General features: G+C 38.6%; 1 long non-coding RNA gene across 1 annotated transcript in view; it reads left to right on the top strand.

Annotated features, from left to right (window-relative positions):
• The first annotated feature begins 7,439 nt into the window (after positions 1-7,439).
• LOC132508632 (uncharacterized) overlaps positions 7,440-22,857 on the top strand; it is a 199,479-nt gene continuing 184,061 nt past the window's right edge. Inside the window, exons 1-2 of the long non-coding RNA XR_009536711.1 lie at positions 7,440-7,572; positions 17,250-17,405. This is a non-coding gene — a long non-coding RNA (uncharacterized LOC132508632). The remainder of the gene's footprint in view (positions 7,573-17,249; positions 17,406-22,857) is intronic.

A 22,857-nucleotide genomic window follows, 5' to 3' on the forward strand; every position in this document is an offset into this window, starting at 1 on the left:
CAGAGGAAGCTATATGAACTCACGGGAGAAGAGAGGAGGAAACCTGCTACCCAAAACAACTAGGCTCACAGACTGTGCTAAAGGGAGAAGTTTTCCCCTCCAAGATTACAGGAAGCTGGTCCAGACCTCCGCAGCGGCATGAATAGGCAGAGGAAGAAGTGTGAAGGCAGATAAAGAGGGTGGCTGGAACGCTGGCTCTGCCTGTTCCCGTTCATCTGACACGGAGTGAAGAATAGTGGAAGCCCGGAAAAGGGCATGTGGCTCTGACGACGCGGGGGGAGGAGGGGGAGGGGAGGCGGGAGGCGCGGGTGTTCGGACTGGAAGGTTTAGGAATCACATCTCCGGAAAACGACCACCCCTCTGCCGTCAGTGATACTGAAACAGGCTTTGCAGAGAGAAAACCGTACTCATGCTTGCACTTGCGAGACTCAACTTTCCGGCAATAGAATTTCAGACAAACGTGAAACTGAGAATCATGTGTTAAAGCGCCCCCAGGAAGAGCCGCTCTGTGATGCCCGTTCTCTTTAGCCCCGCTGAGTTGAGGTCTGCAGATTCCGGAGGTGACATCGGGTTTTACCCACAGCAGCACTCTTAATTCATTGGTAGATTCAAGCAAACTTTTAACGTGTTGAATGACCGGTCGATTCCCACTCACCCCTCTGAGAGTCTAGCATAGATGTGAATAGAAAGAAGACAGATCACATAGCCTCCCGCTCACAATTCAGCAACTGTACCTTCTTAAGACACTGTTTCATCTGAAATACTAGAAGCAACTGAGACACAATATTATTAATCATATTATGAGCCCCTGGAGATTGCTTACTGGAAAGTATTTTGAGAAATTTACAGATGGGAAATGGAAGGCACCACAAGTCTGCTGGTTCCCTGCCCATTTTTTTTTCAAAGGTAGGAAATGTCTCTTTTCACTGTGAGATTGGCTCACCACTCTATGAACTGAAGTGAGTAGACTGGGTCAAGGGTCAGGGGAGTGGAGTGAACAAAAGGGCGTGGTGGTCCCTGCACAAAGGACCAGCTCCTGGCAAGGGGGTCAAGTTTGGTTTCAGCAAAGGGCTTTTGCATTGCCTGCCAAGAAGATGGGGCTAATTAGGTAGGAAAGCGGAGGAGGAAACTGATGTTAGTGGAACATTTAACTGGATGCTTTAGCATTTAACTCGATTCTGTATCAGATGGAGTGTGTGAGTCTATATTTAATTCTCACAACAACCCTATGAAATGAGAACTAGTAGTCTGATTTTACAGATGAGGAGACAAACTCAGATTAAGTGAACTTGCCTGGTGGCACAGAGTTATGAAAGGCATAGTAAGATCTAGAACAAACACCTGACACAGACTTCTATGCTTTTGCACTTTTAAAATAATTCACTCTTTTATTTAGCATTAGCCACACATGTATATAATTTTATTTTTATTTAAATAGTGGAGTTGGCAGACAACAATGTTTCCTTCTGGAATTTCAGGCACTCAGGACAGAGGTGTGGAGAAAAGATATTGTGGAGTGGGATTTTCTCAAAGTGCCATGCTTACAGCTTCCCCTGTGCGACAGCTGTCACCGCGACACGATAACTGCTGTAAGCAGAGCGCCCAGTTGCCCTCTGCATCTTCACCACCCTCACATGGTCCTCACATGTGAGGTCCACATGTGAGGTCCACCCTCACATGGCACTCAGTACATGGTCCTGGGTGAGTCTTTCCATCAGCCATCACTGTGAGTGCTCAGGAATGTGGAGCATTCCATGAAGGAAATTGCACCGTCAGCAACATTGTCTTTGAATGTTGACACTTACTCAAGGTCAGGCCACCCCAGGGACCATCATCGTCATCTTGTGACCTGTGCAGGACCTTATGCCTCTGGAACCGTTCCAGGTGTGGGAGGTGATGAGGTCTTGGAAAACTCTGCTCGGTGCCCTGGCTTGTAGAAACGTGGCCAGATGGTTTTGTCATCAGCCTTTGTCTACACTGTACTCCATTGGATGGGAATGAACCAAATGGAAACTCAGATTTACTGAGACAGACAATAATATGCACATACAGCACGTAGGATATAGCATGTAGGATTGCTGTGAGCATTAAACAAATAAACATACGAAAAGCACTGAACATAGTGTCTGACAAACTGTTAGCACTGATTAAACATTAGTTATTATTATTATTGATATTCTTGTCTTAAATGTATGTTCTCTAAATGATTTTAATTTTCATAGATTATTAAAAGATAGAATGAACTGAAGAAAATTAAGCTCTAGAGATCCATTTATTGAACAACCTTTTTCCCCTATCACTCCTTCCTTTTTCTCTTAAACATCACAATTCCCTTTTGTGTTGTCACAAAAGTTACTTACTTCAGTTGGCAGAGATAGTATTATGCAGGGGATGATTAAAATATCCTCACTTGTAGTTGTTGTTTTAAATTTTATTATTTATTAGTAGGTAATAACATGTATACTGCAAAAAATTCCCAAGGTATGCAAGGATATACAGTGAAAATGTAGTCTCCCCCTCAACCAGAACCTTAGTCATCAAAGTCTCTCCCCCAGAAGAATTCTCTTACTTTTTATGGTATATCTTTTTAGCTGATTCCCTTAGGTTTTCCAGAGAAAACAGTTGTTTCCCAAAATACAATTACATCACCTGCAAAAATAATTCTGCCTCCTTAAATTTTATACCTCTTTTTTTTCCTATGGTCTAATTGCAGTGACTGGTAGCTATGGAACAAAATAAACGATATTGCAGACAAAGGACATGTTTTCTTGTTGCAGAGTTTAAAGATAATGCTTTAGCAAGAGGCTGGTATACATACATACATACGTACATAAATACATTCATACACACATCCTTCCTCTCCCTTTTTCTCTATCTCTGCATCTAGATACATACTATATATCTAAATAGACATTAGATATAGATATGTGTATGTGTGTGTAATTCATGTTAAGTAGCTATTTTTAGTATTTAGTATTTAACATTTTTTATCTAAAATGGATATTATATTAAAGGTCTTTAAGCATCTATGGAGATGATAATATGAGTTTTCTCTTTTAACCAATTAATATGATGATCTATATTAATATAGTAATAGATCTCCTAATATTTAATGATCTGGGCATTACTGGAGGATTCTGTTTGCTGACCTTTTATTTAGGGTTTTGCATCAGTATTCATAAGTGAGCATGGTCTGTAGGTTTCCTTTTTTTGTATGTCATCTTTGTGGAATTTTTGTAATTTAGCTTTGCGGGAAATTTTTACAGACTTCTATTTATGAAAATATGGTGTGGGACTTCCCTGGCAGTCCAGTGGTTAAGACTCCACGCTTCCACTGTAGGAGGCACAGGTTTGATCCCTGCTCCAGGAACTAAGATCCTGTGTGCTGTGTAGAGTGGCCAAAAAACTTAAAAAAAGAAAAATGGTGTGTTACATATCTGAAAATAACTTCTCATTACAGAGCACGTAAAAAGTTGACTAAAATAATGGAAACATATTTTTTTAATTAATTAGGCTTTTTTAAATCTCTTCTGGTGTCAGTTTTGGAAAGTTTTATTTTAATAAACAATCACGCATTACATTTTGGTTCCCAAATTTATTTGCGGAGAGTTGAAGTACTTTCCTATGATTCCGTTGAAGTCTTTGTATCTGTGATCATTTTTTTTTTAGTTCTACTTAATACTTATTTTCTTTATTAAATTAGGTAATTGTTTATTCACTTTATTTTTTAAAAATATGTAATCCTTGAATTTATTAACTATTATTTTTTGAATTGATTAATTTCAATTTTCATGCTTATCAAATCTTTCCTATTGCTCTACTTTTGTCATTTACTTTCTAGCTTCTTGAGATAAATTTTTTTCCAAAATTTTACTGTGGTAAACTTTAAACATAGAACACAGTTGAAATAATTTTACAGGGAATGCACAGATTTACTCACCTCATAGAGTCTACCAAGAACATTTTTCTATGCTCATTTTATGACATATCTGTCTATCCATCCAGCAATCCATCTTACTTTGTTGACTCATTTCAAAGTAAATTACAGAAATCAGTTCACTTCCTCCGTTTCACATACGTATCATAAAATGGTTAAACATTTGCTACAATTTTTCCTTTTGGTGTAAGAGTTACATACAATGAAAAACACAAATCTTAAATATACATTTGCTGGGTTTTGACAGATATATACATATGTGTAGCTAAGACCCTAAGACCCTATCAAGATATAGAATATGAACATAACCCCCGAATTTTCCTCCTGCCCCTCCAACTCAATCACTGCCTCACATCCCTTCCAGAGACCATCATTATTTTGATCTTTTCTCAAGATAGATTAGTTTTGCCTGTTTCGGAAACTCATAAAATGTACTCATACAGAATGGACTCTGTTGCGTAAGTTTCTTTTACTCAACCTGTTTTTGAGATTTATCCATGTTGGTGCCCATATCAGTAGTTGTTTCTTGTTATTGCTTAGTAGTATTCCCTGGTATCCTATTATTAACAGACACCGAGCTTTTCCCTGAGTGTGACTCTTATGAATAAAGCTACAGTGAACAATGTTGTCTGTGAATATATTTTTCATTTTTCTTAGGTCAAAACTTAGGAGTTGAGGTTTTACAAGACACCGCCAAAACTTTTTCCAAAGTGGTTTTCCCATATTCCCATCAACAGTATATGAGAATTCCAGTTCTACATCCTTACCAATGTTTGCTGTGGTATTTTTAGTTTCTAATTTTGGTCGTTCTGGTGAAGAGTAATGTTATCTCATTGTTTTAATTTGCACCCCCTGGTGACTAATGATGTTAATGACTTTTTCATGTGCTTAATGGTTAGTTATGTATCTTTTTTGGTAAAGTGTATGCTCAAGTGTTTTGTGCATTTTTACTTTGTTAGCGATTTTTTGTAGTTTATATTATTGAGACCTTGCATGCCTTTTGTTAAACTTATTTCTAAGTATTTTATGGGGTTTTGTTTTTGGTGTTAAGATAAATGGAATTTTATTTCATCTTATTTTCTGGTAAAATAATTTTTAATCTTGTTACTTTTTAGTAACAGTTTTATAGATTTTAAAGCATTTTCTATACAAACAGTGCTACCTGAAAATGCAGTCAGGTTTTCTTCTTCCTTTCTGACACTATGCCTCTGCTTGTTTATTTGTTGTATTGTAAAGTTTCGGACCTCTAATACAAAGTTGAATCAGAATGGTGAGAGTAGGCATCCTTGCCTTGTTCTCAATATTATGGGGAGAAAAAGTTTTGAAATTTCCCATTAGGTGTGATGTTAACTATTGGCTTTTGGCATATGTCCTTTGTCAAAATGAGGGATTCAGGAAGTTATCTTCTGAGGTCTTAGTTTGCTGAGAGGTATTTTGTTTGTTTTTGTTTTGTTTGTTTAATCCTGAATGGGTGTTGAGTTTTGTTCAGTGCTTTTCTTTGCATTTTAAAAATGATCATATATTGATTGATTTTTCAATCTTAAACCAATTTTACAATCCTGAGGTAAACTCTACTTAGTTTTGATGTATCATTCTTGTATATGTTACTGAGCTCTATTTGCTAATATTTTATTAAAACTTTTTGGATCTGTGTTTGAGGAATGTTAAATGATTATTTTTAATCTTCTCCTTTTTTGTTATTTGTATTTAAGGTCGCAAATCTTTTTTACCAAGCATTACTTTACCTGTTAGTAAGAAGTTCCTTATATGGTGTTTTTATATCCTTATGTTCTGAAATATTCTGCAATTCACATTTAAAATTTCTCTTTTTTAGATTGGCAGGTGGTAGAGGTTTTTTCCTACTTTTTAGTTTTTATATTAATTTCTAGATTTATTTCATGTAATCAGAGAATGTTATTTGTATTATTTCTACATGTTAGAATTAATGGATTTTCTCATTGTGGCCTAATACATGACATTGTAGTGAGTGTTGCATGGACACTTGAGACCAGAGTTTGCCTGGGACCGAAAGGGTACCCGGGACGTAAGACTTAACAGTGCAAAAGCTGGGACTGCCCTGAATAAACTAGGGCAGGTTGGTCACCTTATTTAAGAATAGAATTCTTAGGTCACTTTCATTCATTGAAGACTTTGTAGGCCTTGCTGACCTTTAGCTGTGAACATAACAATAAAATAGTTTGAGAACGCTGTGAGTGTTTTTCCTCCACTATAGGTGATTTGATATTTTATCTTTAAAATCAGTAACTTTACTGTCTCAAAATCAATTCTGCTATGTCACTTTTTCCTGGGGCATTCTATATCACCTTAACTGTAGAATCAAATCTTTACGTAATTCCTGAACGTCAAAAAAATTTAACATTCAATAAATATTCTCCACTTCCATTAGGTTTTCCCTTCTTTAAGGACATCAGTTATACCTTTTGACCCTCCTCAATTTTATATCTATATGGATATAAACTTGCTTTTCTCAATTCTCCTCTCTGTAATCCTTGCTGTATTTCTCATTTGTTTGCTTCAATTTAGGCTTTGTTTATGGGAGAATTTTAGTTTTTAATTTCTCTTTTTCCTGATTTCCCTTTTTTCTGAGTTATATCAGCTCATGTGTCACCTCCTTCTGTTGTCCAACCATGACTTCTCTGAGCTCTTACATTTCTGCTTTATGCCTTTGATTTAGAGATGTGTTTTCTTCTTCATGAGTTAAAATTGTTTCAGTGATATCTTTGGTTTACATTTTCATTTGTTAAATGCAACTTTTTTTTCTGGTGTAAGTGCTTTCTGTATATTTTAAATTTATGTTTAATCCATCTGCCCCCCTTTGTGATATCTTTGAAGGAGATGAATTCTTTCTGGGCCAGCTATTTGTAATCGTTTTATGTGGAAGATGCGTGACTTCTGTGTTTCAGACTAGCGGAAAGTCTTCCTAATACTCAGGGTTGTGTGTGTATGTGAGTGAATAAAGGTTGAAACCTTGTGTTTGTCTAACTACTCAGAAACTCAGTACTCTGCCTCCTTGTCTCATAGACTGTTTCCTGGAAGGTGGCTTGTCTCTGCGATTCCTCATTTAATCTTACCTTCCATGCTTCCTGAAGCTACCAAGAGTATCTGTGCTTCTTGTTTCAAACAAGAGATGGCTGGTTTTGTACCTCTAAGGGACAAACCTCCTAGAATTGTACTCTGTTGATTCTCTGACAACTGCAGCTGTGAACCTTCCAGCTCGGTACTTGATCTTTATTGCTTTTGTCAGCTTATCTTACATACTGTATTTGTCAGCTTATCTTACGTCAGCTTATCTTACATACTGTATTTCAGGATTACTATACCTCCTTGTTTGCCATCAATGGAGTGTGCATTTCTATTTCTGCTCCTTGTTGTTCTCCTCTGCACTTTTTCTACAATTCCAGTGTTATTCTAAGTGGCCTATTTTGAAAGGGCCCAGAGCATTAACATTAATAATTTTAAAAATCCTTTCTTCCTCTCTCAGATATCTCTGCAACAAAAAAATGGAGAAATTTTTATTGATGTGAAGTGGTTAAACTGATGGGTGTGGAGAGGCAGCTGGGATCATCAAAATTTTAGGTGAAACATCTTGAAGAGTCAATTTTCATGGAGGAGTGGTAAGAAAAAAGAGACAAGAGAGGGTAATTACTCCAGAGCTGATAGTCAGTGAGTACACATAGGTACAGATGAACCACATATTTACAGATGACATTGAATCAGGTTGGGCAAGTATCTGTTCTGATTTTTAGCTTCTGTACCATACTATTTTGTTACATATTTTGAACATTACCCATCTACTGAACACAAAGTAGAGATTTGTTCATTGTTTGAATACTTCAGTCTGTGTGGATAGCCAATTTGGAGGCGTTCTTCAATTTTTCTGCACTGACTACATTAACCAAGTAATTGCCGTATATGCAAAGCATTACCTGATGCTGACACCAGCTCTTCTATTTCTTCCTCTTGTTTCTTCTTGACTTTACAGAAAAATTAACTCTGTGGTGGCTTCACTTCTTATCCAAATATTTTATTTATGAATAGGACACTCTGATTCAGATTTTCTATGTTAACGCCAAAGCACTGTTTATATACTAACAGTGAACTGGACTGTTTATGCAGTATAGCCAGACTGGCTTGTCATGGTTTCAGGGGAGCCCTTTTCTCAGGACATGAAAGCTCTAGTGTTAGAGATTAATAAACTCTTTCAGAACCCATCAACAGTAGCCAAAAACCCTTTCCATCCAGCCACATGTACTAGTTTGGGTCCTTTCCTCCATCAAGGATTAAAGAAACAAAACCAAAAACACCCTACTGAATCCCACCCCTGAGCTGTGTTAAGCCCATTTCTGTTGGGGCGAGAATGAGAGTTCTGATTGCATTCAGATTGATTCTATCTTCCTCCAGTGCTCTTATGAAATGTTGCCACCCTGCAAGACTGGCTTAATTCACATCTTATCTGGTAAGATTCTGCAGGGCAGTTACTAATGCTTACATTTAATGAACATTTACCGTGTGCCAGGAGCTGTGCTTTCCATGCCTTAACCTCATTTGATCCTCAGAACAACTCTATTAAGATGGAACCATTACCAACCCAATTTATGGAAATTAGATCTCCGATTTAAGGAAATTGATGATGAGGGAGGATAAGCACATTGTAAGCTAGTTAGCATGAGTACCAATAGTCTAACCTGGCCCATATGACCCCACTAAGCAATGCCTACCCTGTGTGCACATTTCCTCTACTTTGGGCTTCTGTTATTTATACCCTGCCTTCCGAACCCCATGGTTTTCAATCCTGGCTGCACATTAGAATGACCTGTTGAACTTTTTAAACAGTATTAATTTCCAAAGATACTAATTTAATCTGTTTGAATGTGGCTCCGACTGGTATTTTTTAAAAGTTCCCAAGGTTGATAAACACAACCTTGGCACCTAACATGCTGATTTACGTATATTAGGTCCCCAATAAGTACATCTTTAAATGAATTAGAGACTAAATTGTTATCTGATTTATTTAGTAGGGTTTGTAGTACAGCTGTGTACGCCAAAAAAATCAGTGTCTTAAATGAGCAGTTCTTGTCAAGTAAAAAGACATTTGATTTTTTATTCCCATTCTCTCATGAATGCGTAGTGGAGTTTTCCTGAGACTTCGAGATTGTAGAATGACATTATCATCCTGACAGATAATAGAATATATGCTGATGTATTCTTGTGTTTTAAAATGTTCTCAGATTTCATTTCAAATATTGTGAATACAGATGGGTATGATTTTTTGGTTTCACAATAATTTTTAAGATGATAAAAGAGGTTCTGAGACCAAAAGTTTGAGAACTGCTACCTTAAGTGATGCTTTGGTGGCTTTGGTTAGTAAATACATGTTTAGAAATTGTGAAACTTACATCTGCACTCACAGCAGGGCCTAAAATCATTAAAGTTCTTGCTCCTCAAAGTGTAATCCATGTAGCAGGAGCAATAACATTTCCAGGAGCTTGTTTGAAATGCAGAGTCTTGGGGTCACCCAGACTTTCTGAATCAAAACCTTCATTTTGACAAGATCCCCATATAATTTTTGTGACCATTATAATCCAAGAAGCGCTGACTTAGAGAATTAGCCTTATTGATTATACTTGTTAGTAACAGTCCCACATCATTTTTCTCATCTGTAATAGAACACACATTTGTTTTTCCCTTTCACTTCTAGCATTATGCCTTTATTGAATTTACTCTTATATAGACGTTCATGACAAGTATCAGCATCTCAATTTATAGATGGAGAAACTGAGAAACAAAAAGTTGGAGAGGTTTGACTGTGTCCCAGAGTTAAATCAAATGCCAAAGTGACAGGAAAATGCAGAGCAGCTGACTCATGCACTGATGCGCCTCCCATTAAAGGACAGGAAGACAGCCCCAAACTCACAACATGGAAACTCACTATTACATAGGACCTTGGGATTTTATAAATGTAAAGGGCTTAAGAACATCTCCAGGGCTTCCCTGGTGGCGCAGTGGTTAAGAATCCGCCTGCCAATGCAGGGGACGCAGGTTTGAGCCCTGGTCCAGGAAGATCCCACATGCTGCAGATCAACTAAGCCCGTGCACCACAACTACTGAGTCTGCGCTCTAGAGCCCAAGTGCCACAACTACTGTAGCCCATGTGCCTAGAGCCAAGAGAAGCCACTGCAACAAGAAGCCCACGCACCACAACGAAGAGTAGCCCCCGCTCACTGCAACTAGAGAAAGCTCATGTGCAGCAACGAAAACCCAACGCAGCCAAAAATAAATAAATTAAATAAATAAATTTTAAAAAAAAGAATAAGACACAATTCTTTAAAAAAAAAAAAAGAACCTCTCCAAACATGAAATAGATCCATTCAATGATAAGCAGATTTAAAGCTTTCCTTCTCAGTGCTCCCATGGTGCTCTATGTTTTGTGTCTACAGAAGTATTGATCATTTTATGTTGAAATGATTGGTTTATATGTCTGTTTCCCAAGCTGGATGCCACGGTTTCTAAGATCAAGGACTATGTTTTATTTTTCTTTCACTCTCATGGTTTAACCCAGTACTGGGCACATAGAAAGTGCTCAGTAAACACTATCTTAGTTGGCTCAAGCTACCATAACAAAATACCATAGACTTGGTGGCTTAGACAACAGAAATTTATTTTCTCATGGTTTCTGGAAGCTGGAAGCCCAAGGTCGGGGTACCGGCATGGTCACCTTCTGGTGAGGATTCCCTTCCTGGCTTGTCCATGGCCTCCTTTTCACTGTGTCCTTACGTGGCAGACCTTAAGCTCTCATTCTAGACTGATCTCAAGGCTCAGGGGCCTGCAAATTGGTGAAGATCTTCCATGCCAGTCTGCAAAGACTGGAGAAGGTAACTGTTTTTTCAAATGCCCAATTTCAACAAAAGATCACAGGCATGCAAAGAAACAAGGAAATTTGACTCATTCAAAAAGACAAAATAGATATCTGGAAACAGTCCCTAAAAAAGCATATGCTTCAGACTTACTTTAAAACAACTATCTCAAGTATGCTCAAAGAACTAAGGGAAATGAGGAAAACAGTATTTGAATGAAGTGAGAGCATCTACAAGAAGATAGAAATTATTTAAAAAACAACAAATTCTGGAGCTGAAAGATACAATAACTGAATTGGAAAATGTACTAGAGAGATTCAAAGACAAACTCAAACAGGCAGAAAAATGAGTCAGCAAATATGAAGATAGGTCATTTGAAATTACTGAGTCTGAGGAGCAAAAAGAAAGAAGAATAAAAAAATTGAATAGACCCTAAGGGACTTATGGGTTACCATAAAAAAGCAATATATGCATTATGAGAACTCCAGAAGAAGAAGAAGAAGAGAGAGGAGAGAACAGAGAGATTATTTGAAGAATTAATGGATGATAACTTCCAAAATTAGAGGAAAGACATGGTTATACTAATTCAAGAAGCTCATTGAAATCTAAGTAGGATAAATCCAAAGAGATCCACTTGCAGACACATTATAGTTAAACTGTCAAAAACCAAGGACATAGAGTCTTGGAAGTAGCAAGAGAAAAGTGACATCATGCACAAGGGAGCCTCAGTAAGATTTCTAGCAGATTTCTCAGCAGAAAACTTGAAGGCCAGAGGCAGTGAGATGATATAGTTAAAGTGGTGAAAAACAAAACCTGTCAACCAAGAATTCTATATATGGCAAACTAAAATGCCATATATAAATTCTATATATGGCATTTTTAAAAAATGAGGGAAAATTAAGAGATTCCCAGACAAACAAAAACTAAGAGAGTTAGTTACCACTAACTACTAGACCTGCCCAACAGGAGATGCTAAAGGGAGTCCTTTAAGCTGAAATAAAAGGCCACTAGACAGAAACTTGAAGCCATACAAAAATATAAAGTTTTCCAGTAAAAGTAAATACATGAATAAATATTAAAAATACAGTATTATTGTAATTTTGGCTTATAACTCCACTTTTAATTTTTTTACAGAATTTAAAAGACAAATGCATAATAAATAATTATAAATCTATGTTAATGAGTATATAATATTATTATAAAGATGTAATTGTGACATCAGTAACATAAAGTGAGAGTGGAGCTATAAATGAATAGTTTTTGTATGTGATTGAAGTTAAGTTGGTATCAACTTAAAGTTGATTATTATAAATTTAGGATGTTGTGTGTAATCCTGATGGTAACCACAAAGAAAATATCTGTAGAATACACACAGAAGGAAATGAGAAGGGAATTAAAGTGTGTCACTACAAAAAATTAAACACAGAGAAATGCAGAAATGGAGGAAATGTGGGGAAAATGCTATAATATGTGCAGAAAACAAATAACAAAATGGTGGGATGAATTGGGGGATTGGGATTGACATATATACACTAATATGTGTAAATTAGATAACAAGAACCTGCTGTATTAAAAATACATTAAATTTAAAAAAAAGAAAATACAACAACAAAAACCAAAATGGCAAAAGTAAGTCCTTCATTATCAATAATCACTTTAAATGTAAAGAAATTAAATTTCCCAATCAAAAGACATAGATTGGAATAAAAAAGTGAGATTCAACTCTATGCTGTCTACACTGTAGATGTAAGGGCATGCATAAGTTTAAAGTGAAAGCACGGAGAAAGATATTGCATGCAGATAGTAATGAAAAGAGAGCAGGGTGGCTATACAAATATTAGATAAAACACACTAAATAAAAAACTTATGACACAAAGAAGGACATTATATAATGACAAACAGGTCAATTCACCAGAATATATTAATAAACATTTATATACCAAACATTGGAGTTTCAAACTATATGAAGCAAAATTGATAGAATTGAAGAGAGAAACAGACAACTCTACAATAATAGTAGGAATCTTCAATATCACACTTGCAATAATGCGTACAACAACCAGACAGAAGATCTATAAAGGAAATACAGGACTTGAACAACACTATAGACCAACTGGACCTAATAAAAATGTTACAGAATACTGTATCCAGTGACAACAGAATAGACATTTTTCTCAATTGCACATAGATCATTAACCAGGATAGACAATATTTTAGGCCAAAAAACAAGGCTTAATAAATTTTACAAGATTGAAATCATACAAAGTGTCTTTTCTGATCACAGTAGAATGAAACTAGAAATTAACAGCAGAAGGAAAACTAGAAAATTGACAAACGTGGAAATAAAACAAAATACTCTTAAGCAACCAATGGATTAAGGAAGAAATTACAAAGAAAATATCTTGAGACAAATGAAAATGAGAAAAACAGCATACCAACTTAATGGATGCAGCAAAAGCAGTTCTAAGAGGGAAATCTATAGTTATAAATACATGAAAAGAAGAAAAGCCTCAAATCAGTAACCTAACACTATACCTTAAGGAACTAGAAAAAACCAAACTAATTCCAAAGCTAGTAGAAGGAAGGAAATCATAAAGATTAAATCAGAGATAAATAAAATAAGGAATAGAAAAACAGAAAAGACAGTCTTTTCAACATATGGTGTTAGGAAAACTGTATACCCCCATACAGAAGAAAGAAATTAGACCCTTACCTTATATGAAAATGAACTCAAAATAGATTAAAACCTAAACATAAGATATAAAACTCTTAGAAGAAAACATGGAGGAAAATCTTTGTGTCTTTTGATTTGGCAATGAGTTCTTGGATATCACACTAAAGAAACAGAGAATAAAAGAAAAAATAATTAAGTGGACTTCAAAATTAAAACTTTTGTACACCAACAGAATGAAAGGTAACCCACAGAATGGGAGAAAATATTTGCAAATCAAATATCTGATAAAGGATTTTTACAGAGAATATACAAAGAATTCTCACAACTCAACAATAACAACAAAAAACAACCCAATTAAAAAATGGGCACAGGACTTAAATAGACATCACTCCAAAGAAGATATATGCAAATGGCCAATAAGCACATGAAAAGATGGTCAACATCACTAATCATTAGGCAAATGCAAATCTGAACCACCATGAGATACCACTTAATACCCATTAGGTTGGCTATTATTGAGAAAACAGAAAATAACAAGTGTTGACAAGCTTTTGGAGTAGTTGGAACCCTTGTGCATTGCTGGTGGGAATGTTAAGAGTGAATCTGTCATGGAAAACAGTATGGTGATTCCTCAAAAAATTAAACATAGAATTACCATATGGTCCAGTAATTCCATTTCTGATATATATGCAAAAGAAATGAAATCAGGGACTCGAACAGATGTTCATAGCAGCACTATTCACAATAACCAAAAAGTGGAAACAACACGTGTCTTTCAGTGGATGAATGGATGAACAAAATGTGGTATATGCATGCAATGGAATATTATTCAGCCTTAAAAAGGAAGGAAATTTTGACGCATGCTACAACATGGATGAATCTTGAAGACATTTTGCTACGTGAAATAAGCCAGACACAAAAGGACAAATTTGTATATGATTCCACTTTTGTGTGGTACCTAGAGTAGTCAAACTCTTAGGGACAGAAAGTAGAATGGTGGTTACTCTGGTCTGAGGGAAGAGTCAATGGTGAGTTAGTGATTAATGGGTAGTAAGTTTCAGTTGGAGAAGATGAAGTTTTGGAGATGGATGGTGATTGATGGTTGCACAATAATGTGAATGTACTTATTGCAACAGAAGTGTACACTTAAAAATGGCTAAAATGTACAATTTGTTATGTATATTTTACCACAAAAATTAATAGTGCCAGAAAAGAGTCAAATCTTAAAAAGAAAGAGCTTTATTAGATCAGATGACCCATCAAATTTGCTTTTTTTCCTGGAAAACTTGCTCCTGGGGGCCTCCTTTCTTTTCTCTAATGTGGATGCATTAATGATCTCCAGAGACTCAGTGGTCATCCAGGGATTTCCCTGCCCACCTCTATTGTTGGGGCCGCTGCTTCCTTAATCTATTTCTTGATTTACTCCCCTGTTTAGGTGGATAATATTCTCTATGAAAGGATGCATGGGTATTCAATCTTCTGGATCCTCGTGTGTTCCAGAATGTCTTTATTTTGCCCTTAGCTAAATTGTGGTTCGGTTTTCCTCAGAACTTCTCCATTTACTTCTAGCCTTCAAGGCAGTTCTTTCTTAGTTGTTCCATCACCCCTTTGTCCTTATGCCTCAACCTCTGTCCATCATCTCTATCTTGTAGGTTTTAGTGAATCTGATTTCTGACTTGAAGACTGTGTCCCGCTACATGTCTTTGTAAAATGAACAAGACAATTGGTGAATACTGTTCACTGATGTTTTCTTCCCATGTTTCCCTCCTGGATTCAATCCTTTGCTCCCTGCTGTGCCCAGGAAATCGTTGGAACTCCAGAGCTATAACCCAACTGTATAAAAAGCGGCTTTGTAAATTGTCCATAGTCTTAACTTTCCCTGACTTTTTGTTTCATTTCAGAATAGCTTTGGAGTTGGATTTGCTATTTCTGGTCTTTAGAATTTTTTTAAAAAGTAGATCCCCAGAAGAACAAAACAGCAACTAAATAAAAACCTCTATTTGTTTGAAAACTTAACTTGTTAGCTATTATGCTACCTTCATAATTTTCATCTTAGACTGTTATTATTATTATTATTATTTGCGGTACGCGGGCCTCTCACCGTTGTGGCCTCTCCCGTTGCGGAGCACAGGCTCCGGATGTGCAGACTCAGCGGCCATGGCTCACGGGCCCAGCCGCTCCGCGGCATGTGGGATCTTCCCTGACCGGGACACGAACCCGTGTCCCCTGCATCGGCAGGTGGACTCTCAACCACTGCGCCACCAGAGAAGCCCTAGACTGTTATTATTAACCAAAAAGCTGTGTTTGCAGAGATTAGATCCTTCCGCCTGAGACAGCATGGCACTGAGGGTTAAGAAAACATATTTCAGATTTCATTTTCCATTTTTTTGTTTTGTTTACTTTGTCCCTTTGTATGTGTTCCCATCCAAGTGTTTTCAGTTTTTAAATAAATATTTAAGACCCAGATCTACCTTTGAATGCATGCATAGTCAACATCACCTTCAGTTAAATCTTCTACATTTTGCAACAAATGGCAGAAATTGACCTTGATATTTTCCAGGAGGACAAATTTATAAATATGAAAAGAGAAAAGAAAATCCTGCACCAAGATAGCAGATGACTCAATATAGTTTCTATAGTGAAATGAAGACAGTTCACAAGGCCAGCATATTTATGAAAAGTACAATAAATTACGTAATACCGCAAATAAGCACAGATAATATGAGCCTGCGCCTTTTTCTTCATGCTGGCAATGTTATGTATCTAAGCCCTATGTGTTTTACCTTCAGTGGGTTTTGTCCATAAAAGGTAAATGTTCTGGAAAGACCCGCCAGTCCCCACGGTGAAACTGTCATTTGAAATCCTCCTTTTGCTTTGTTACAGATGCTTTGTGTGGAAAGGAATAAAACCAGCCTTTGTTTTTTTGATGTAAAGAGGGTTAGAGAAAACATTGATGAAGAATATCTATACATAACTTAAAAAAAAAATGACCACTATTTGACCTTCCTGACTCAGTAAATCTTTTTAACTGAGCAGGGAGTCATTGGACTAGTGGGTTAGTTGGAGTTTCAGCGCACTTTCATTTTTTCCCAACCTGTCCTTTGACAAGCACAGAAAGGCTACATGGTGGAGCAAAGGAGGAAGAAGGAAGTGGAAGAAAGTCCTGGGCAGCATGTACATAGAGACATGGGTGTGGGCTCTAGGCATCCCAGGTTTCCCCCAGCAGGATATAGTGCTACGTGCGGGGTGCTTCCTCAGGCTCCGCCCATTCTCCCTGCGTTCCTTGTAGCCACCAGGGAAGATTCAGTTGTCTGCACCCATCACCACTCACTTTATCCCAGGAGGTTCACACCCACCTCCTCCTCCTGCCTCCGCAAGCCTTCGTGAAGAGCGGGCCCAGTACATGAGCCGCCCTGATATTCGCTGTTTCCTGAGACACGTCCTTTTAAAACGAGCTTAGTGCATAAGGGGAAGATGCGGATGAAGAAGCCCAAGCCTAGCGTTGGCTGGGGTGTCCCCCCGTGATCAGCACGATCCGGGGGCTGTACGTCCGCTGTCACCTTCAGTCCTTCTGAAGAGCTGCCTGTCCGAGGCAGGGCACCTCATGTCTCAGCGAGGTTAGGGAGTTTTCCCTAGGCCACTTCAATGCCCACATTCTTTATATGAAACCACGCCCCCCAGACCAAGTGACAGAGTGTAACGAAGTTCCAAGGCTCCCCATCGGAAGCCCCTGATCCCTCTGTTGCCTCTGCTTCTTACACAGCGCCCCTGCCACCCAGAGGTCACCACTGAGGAAGGACGTATGCGCTTTGTGTTCTTGAGAAGATAAGTTGCAGATGACAGCGTCTGGGGAGGACCCACAGGTCCTGCTGGTCTTGGTCTGTGCCAGGAGAGAGCCGTTTCTGCCACCACACTTCAGGTATCTGTCCTCCCCCCCCCATGCTCCACCCCCAGCGGCTGATGCCTCTGGGGCTTGGAAGGTAGTTGGAGGAGAGTCCTCAGAATTGGAATTGGACACGCCCTTCCCATTCAAATGGAGATGCTGATTTTGTGAAATGAAGTTTAGCCGGCAAAGAGCGTTTTAAGGCTGGCTAGGAGACTCAGTAGGCATGCGTTCATATTCTTCCAATAATCTCAGGTTGTTGAATGTAACCTGGTGGGTGTGCGTTGCTCTTTCAAAGCACTTTCGCATATATTCACTTATCCTATTTTACAAGGGAGGAAATTAAGACTCAAAGAAGTGGCTTGTCCAAGAAAAAAGAAAAAAAGGGGCGGGGAAGCTGAAGTAAAATACAGATATTTTGAAATCTATGCTAGAAAACTTTTCCCTATGACTTTGTGGCCTTTTTTTTTTCTTTTTTTTTTTTGTGGTACGCGGGCCGCTCACTGTTGTGGCCTCTCCCGTTGCGGAGCGCAGGCTCAGCGGCCATGGCTTACGGGCCCAGCCGCTCCGCGGCACGTGGGATCTTCCCGGACTGGGGCACGAACCCGCGTCCCCTGCATCGGCAGGCGGACTCTCAACCACTGCGCCACCAGGGAAGCCCTGTGCCCTTTTCTTTAATATCAGGTCCTACTGGACATCACTCCTTTCTCACAGCTATTTCTTTTCATCTCTTGTATTTTCTTTTTTTCTTTTGGACAGAGTTACTTCACTTATTATTGATATTGATTAAGGGAGACAGCAGAAACTTGAGAACTGATTATTTATACAGTTGACCTTTGAAGAATTCAGGGGTTGGGACGCCAGCACCCGTGCAGTCGAAAATCCGCGTATAACTTATAGTCTACCCTCCATATCCACAGTTCCATATCCTCAGATTCAACCAACTACTGTAGTATTTACCACAGAAAAGAATCCGCATGTAAAAGAACCTGTGTTGTTCAAGGGTCAACTGTACTACCTTCTTCGGGTTCTGGGCTGACAGAAAAGAAAACATAATCTTTAGGGAACACTACTTTAGTATGGATATATTAAAGTAGGGACTCATTTTTATAATGCCCACAACTACATATTTTACAGTTATTGTTGATAAGAATATGAATATCAATAACTGAGAAGTTTCAAGAGGACTATATATGTGTGTGTGTGTGTGTGTGTATATATATATATATATATAGTCTGCATGCATATATATCCACGCATGTATAAACAAACATACATTTGTATACAAGAAAAATACAGGGACTTCCCTGGTGGCGCAGTGGTTAAGAATCCACCTGCCAATGCAGAGGACACGGGTTCGAGCCCTGGTCTGGGAAGATCCCACATGCGTTGGAGCAACTAAGCCCGTGCACCACAACTACTGAGCCTGCACTCTAGATCCCGCGAGCCACAACTACTGAGCCCACAAGCCACAACTACTGAAGCCCGTGCACCTAGAGCCCGTGCTCCGCAACAAGAGAAGCCACCGCAGTGAGAAGCCTGCGCACCACAATGAAAAGTAGCCCCTGCTCAATACCATTGTTGTTATTTAAAAAAACAAAAGAAAAATACAAATGTCTCCAGTAGAATAATAGAACTCTAAATTAATTTTTTGTTTGTTTGTTTTAGATAAATGTTTGCTTCTTATTGTCCTACAGCTGATTTCTTTTCTACTTTAGAGTGCCATTACTATGGTTTCCTGCTCAGCGTAATAATTTCTATCTGTATGAAACTATCCTGATTTCTACCTGCAAGTCTCTGTGATTTCAATTGTGTGAGGAACATGGTGTCACTCAGATAATGTTCAAAAATGCAAATATTACCAGTAGGAATGTCCACAGAAGTCTTTCCCCCACATTACATCGGAGAAAAAAACAGAAGCAGAAGTGTGATGGTAGTAAATGTGTACAAAAGAACCAAAACACTGCGGGGGTGATTGTTAAAAAGTTAAAGTGAGGAAGACGGCATTCTTGTTGAAAGTTTTTACTAATCAGTGGTATAAACTCAACCGCCTCAAACTCTGATTTTCATGTGAAATGAAACCAACGAAGGACCTTGTCCGGTTTCAGGTTCTACTTGGAACGGTTTTAGCATCTGCTCCCAGGTGTTTCTGATTAGAGTGTCTACCTCTTGACGCTGTTTGAGCCAAGCTATGTTTTTAAGCATCTGCAGACTTCTGCTACCTCGAGCTTCAGGACTCCTGATTTCTGTGTATCAACGTCAAGCTTCCGGCTGTTTAAGTCATAGACAGGGGGCAGAGTGTGTCCTATTGATGGGGAAGATGGAGGCTCTAGAAACTCGTGTAGTTAGGGAGACAAAGAGTGACGGAGAGGGGCGCAGGCAGACTGGACTCTGGACGTCTGGGGCCGTAAGTCCAGCCCCGAGCAGCCGACTCCTCTGGAGTTGAAACCACCCGTTTTAAGGACTGTGAAGCCAATTCCTAATGAGTCAGCTCCTCTTCTTTTTGTTGTTCGTCTGTCAGGAACATAGAGCAGGGTTTCTCAACATTGGTAGTACTGACGTTTGGGGCCACATCATTCTTAGTCATGGGGGCTGCCCTGTGCATTAAACAAAATTTAGCGGCGTCCCCGGCTAGCACCCACTAGATGTCAGTAGCGCCCCCTTAGCTGTGACAATCAAAAATGTCTCCAGACGTTACCAAACGCCCACTGGGGTAAGGGTGCAGAGCAGTATTGCTCCTAGCAGAGAGCCGCTGAAATACAATATTGTTTGGGGCACTTATTCATTAAGACCAATTTTTCCAAATTTTTGGCTCTCAGAACATTATTTTCCTCTTGCCTTAAAAAGGAAAGTATTAAAAGTTTTACAGTTATATGGCCCCTAATATGTATTACACTTTTAATAATTAATTAATTAATTTTCATCCACGTTGGGTCTTCATTGCCGCGCACGGGCTCTTCTCTAGGTGCGGCGAGCAGGGGCTACTCTTCGTTGCAGCGCACGGGCGTCTCATTGCGGTGGCTTCTCTTGTTGCAGAGCACGGGCTCTAGGCGCGCAGGCTTCAGTAGTTGTTGCAGGCGGGCTAAGTAGTTGTGGTGCCCGGGCTCAGTTGCTCCGCGGCGTGTGGGATCTTCCCGGACCAGGACTTGAACCCGTGTTCCCTGCATTGGGAGGTGGATTCTTAACCGCTGCGCTACCAGGGAAGTCCCCTACACTTTTTTTAATGATGAATTTTTTATATAACAGTAGTGACCACGTTATAAAGGTGACTCTTTTTTTTTAAAGGACCTGTTTCCAGGACTCTTGTTCCCTCTATTTTTCTCTTGTCCTTCTTCTCCATACCCCAGTTCTTCCAGAAACTTCATAAAAAGTAAAAGGAATGGAGGTGGCGGTTCCCTCCGTAAGGTTCAAGATACGATGATGCATTTTGGGGAGATTGCTAGATCTAAGAGGAAACAGAGAAAGCAAGATGAGGAATGATGATGCTAGATTAAATTCTAACTCAGAAAAATAAGGAGCTTGGTGATATATAATATTAGACATTTTGGAAGAAGGTGACTATGTCCTCTTTATATTTGTCCTGGAGAAGAATACACTGAAGGACTCAGATATGTACCCTAGACTCTGGACCCCTGAAGCAGACCTCTACAATCTTAGAGGTTGATGTAGTTATAGAAAGGGAACACCCATAAGAAATATGGCTCTGGCGGAAGGAAGTCTCAGGTATCACAAGATGACTCCCAGTGAGGATAGGAGACGAACCATCCAAAGACCCAATGTGAAATTCCTGAAGAACCAGAACCCAAGAACCCTGATTTTAAATTCCTCTTTATCCCGCACCTTGCCCTCTACCTTTTGCGTTGTTTATATAATATATTGAAAACACTGAATTTAAGCTCTTAATGTTATGCGGATTGTGCTAGATTGTTGAGATAAAGGTAGACATCGTTGAGTCTGTTTTTGGAAATCTTCCAAACCCAGCCTAATTCATTTCAGTTTTACATTGTGGTTTGGGCCCCAGCGTTAATCGTAATAAAGGGTGTCCTTTGGTTCTTGTCCGCAGTGCGTGTATTTCCCTTGGGCCATGAATAAAAGAAATGTCTGGGTTTGGGTATTCTTGGTGTCCTTTGCACGATCTTTTTAAATTTTGCCTTTTATTTTTAACACTGTTATCTTTGTTTTGTTCATTAGTTTGAATTTTTGTTGCTCAAATAGCAACAGAGACTTTTACCAGAGGCTTTATGTGTCTTCTTGCTTCCTAAAGTTTTAGGCAGGCCAGTCACCCTGTGAAGCCATTAGAAATACTAGATTTTGAAACATGCTTGAAAAGTGACAAGATTTAGTCTTCTACTTGGGCAAAATCTCTATAGGCTTATGACAGTTTTACAGACCCAACATGTTATTCTAAGTGAGTCTGTTCATTTCATCTCATCAACATTCTCACTCAGATCAGCCAGAAATTCTGAATTTATGGCATGTATTTCATAGAATCATATTCACAACTTGTTGCTGGATCAAATTTGACCCTAGATGACAAATTTCAAAGCTTTAATTCCTTTATGCACTTTGGTTTTAGCAGAGAAATTTGTCCATGTGCTTGGACCATATTGGTCCCCAATAAAACAAAATGTGTAGATATTGTCTGGAGATAAAAAAAGTAACCAGAATAGATTCTTATACTACCTCTATTTTTAATACTGTTCTTTTTTAAAAAGAAACTTTATGAGATGCCGTATATAACATGGGTGTATGAAAAGATATTCTGAAGTTTAAGGGAGATTTCTCCCTCAAATTGTAACAATTTAAGTGCTTTTCTTAAGGATTTTTGTTTATTTTATTTTATTATTTTTTTCTTTTTTGGCCATGCCCCGCGGCATGTGGGATCTTAGTTCCCCAACCAGGGATTGAACCCATGCCCCCTGCATTGGAAGCACAGAGTTTTAACCACTGGACCGCCAGGGAAGTCCTCAGGATTTTTATTTTAAAAGATAAAGGTTTTGATTTGAAGTATTTTCTCCCTTCTTAACCATCAAAATCCTGAGGTCAGTATGTCGCTGCTCTCCAAGTGAGCTGGAGATGATACCGACTGAAAACAGAACCCCATGTGCTTGAAGATGCTCTGATTCAAGTACTTACAAAGTTCAGAACTCTTTTTAAGAAATTGAAAGTCTCTCATGCCGGCAGCCAGAAGGTGAATGTGAGAAGAATGGAATAGGTTTTAATTTTTTTAACCAAATACATTTCCCATCAGGACAGCCTACATAATTTTTCTAGGCCAGTGTCAAATGAACACGCAGGGCCTCTTATTCAAAACATTAAGAATTTCAGGACAGTGACAGCAGACCATGAAACCAAGTGAGGGCCTTTTCTAAGCATGACATTGTGTGAGAGACACTTTTCCTTCTACTTATCGAGTCCCTCCCTCTAGTTCAGCTGGGTACTTCGTCACTCAGGGAATGCTTCTACTTGTTCAGAATGGGCCAGGGAG

Source organism: Lagenorhynchus albirostris, chromosome 18 (assembly GCF_949774975.1).
Source record: "Lagenorhynchus albirostris chromosome 18, mLagAlb1.1, whole genome shotgun sequence".
In the NCBI taxonomy this organism is placed as follows: Eukaryota; Metazoa; Chordata; class Mammalia; order Artiodactyla; family Delphinidae; genus Lagenorhynchus; species Lagenorhynchus albirostris.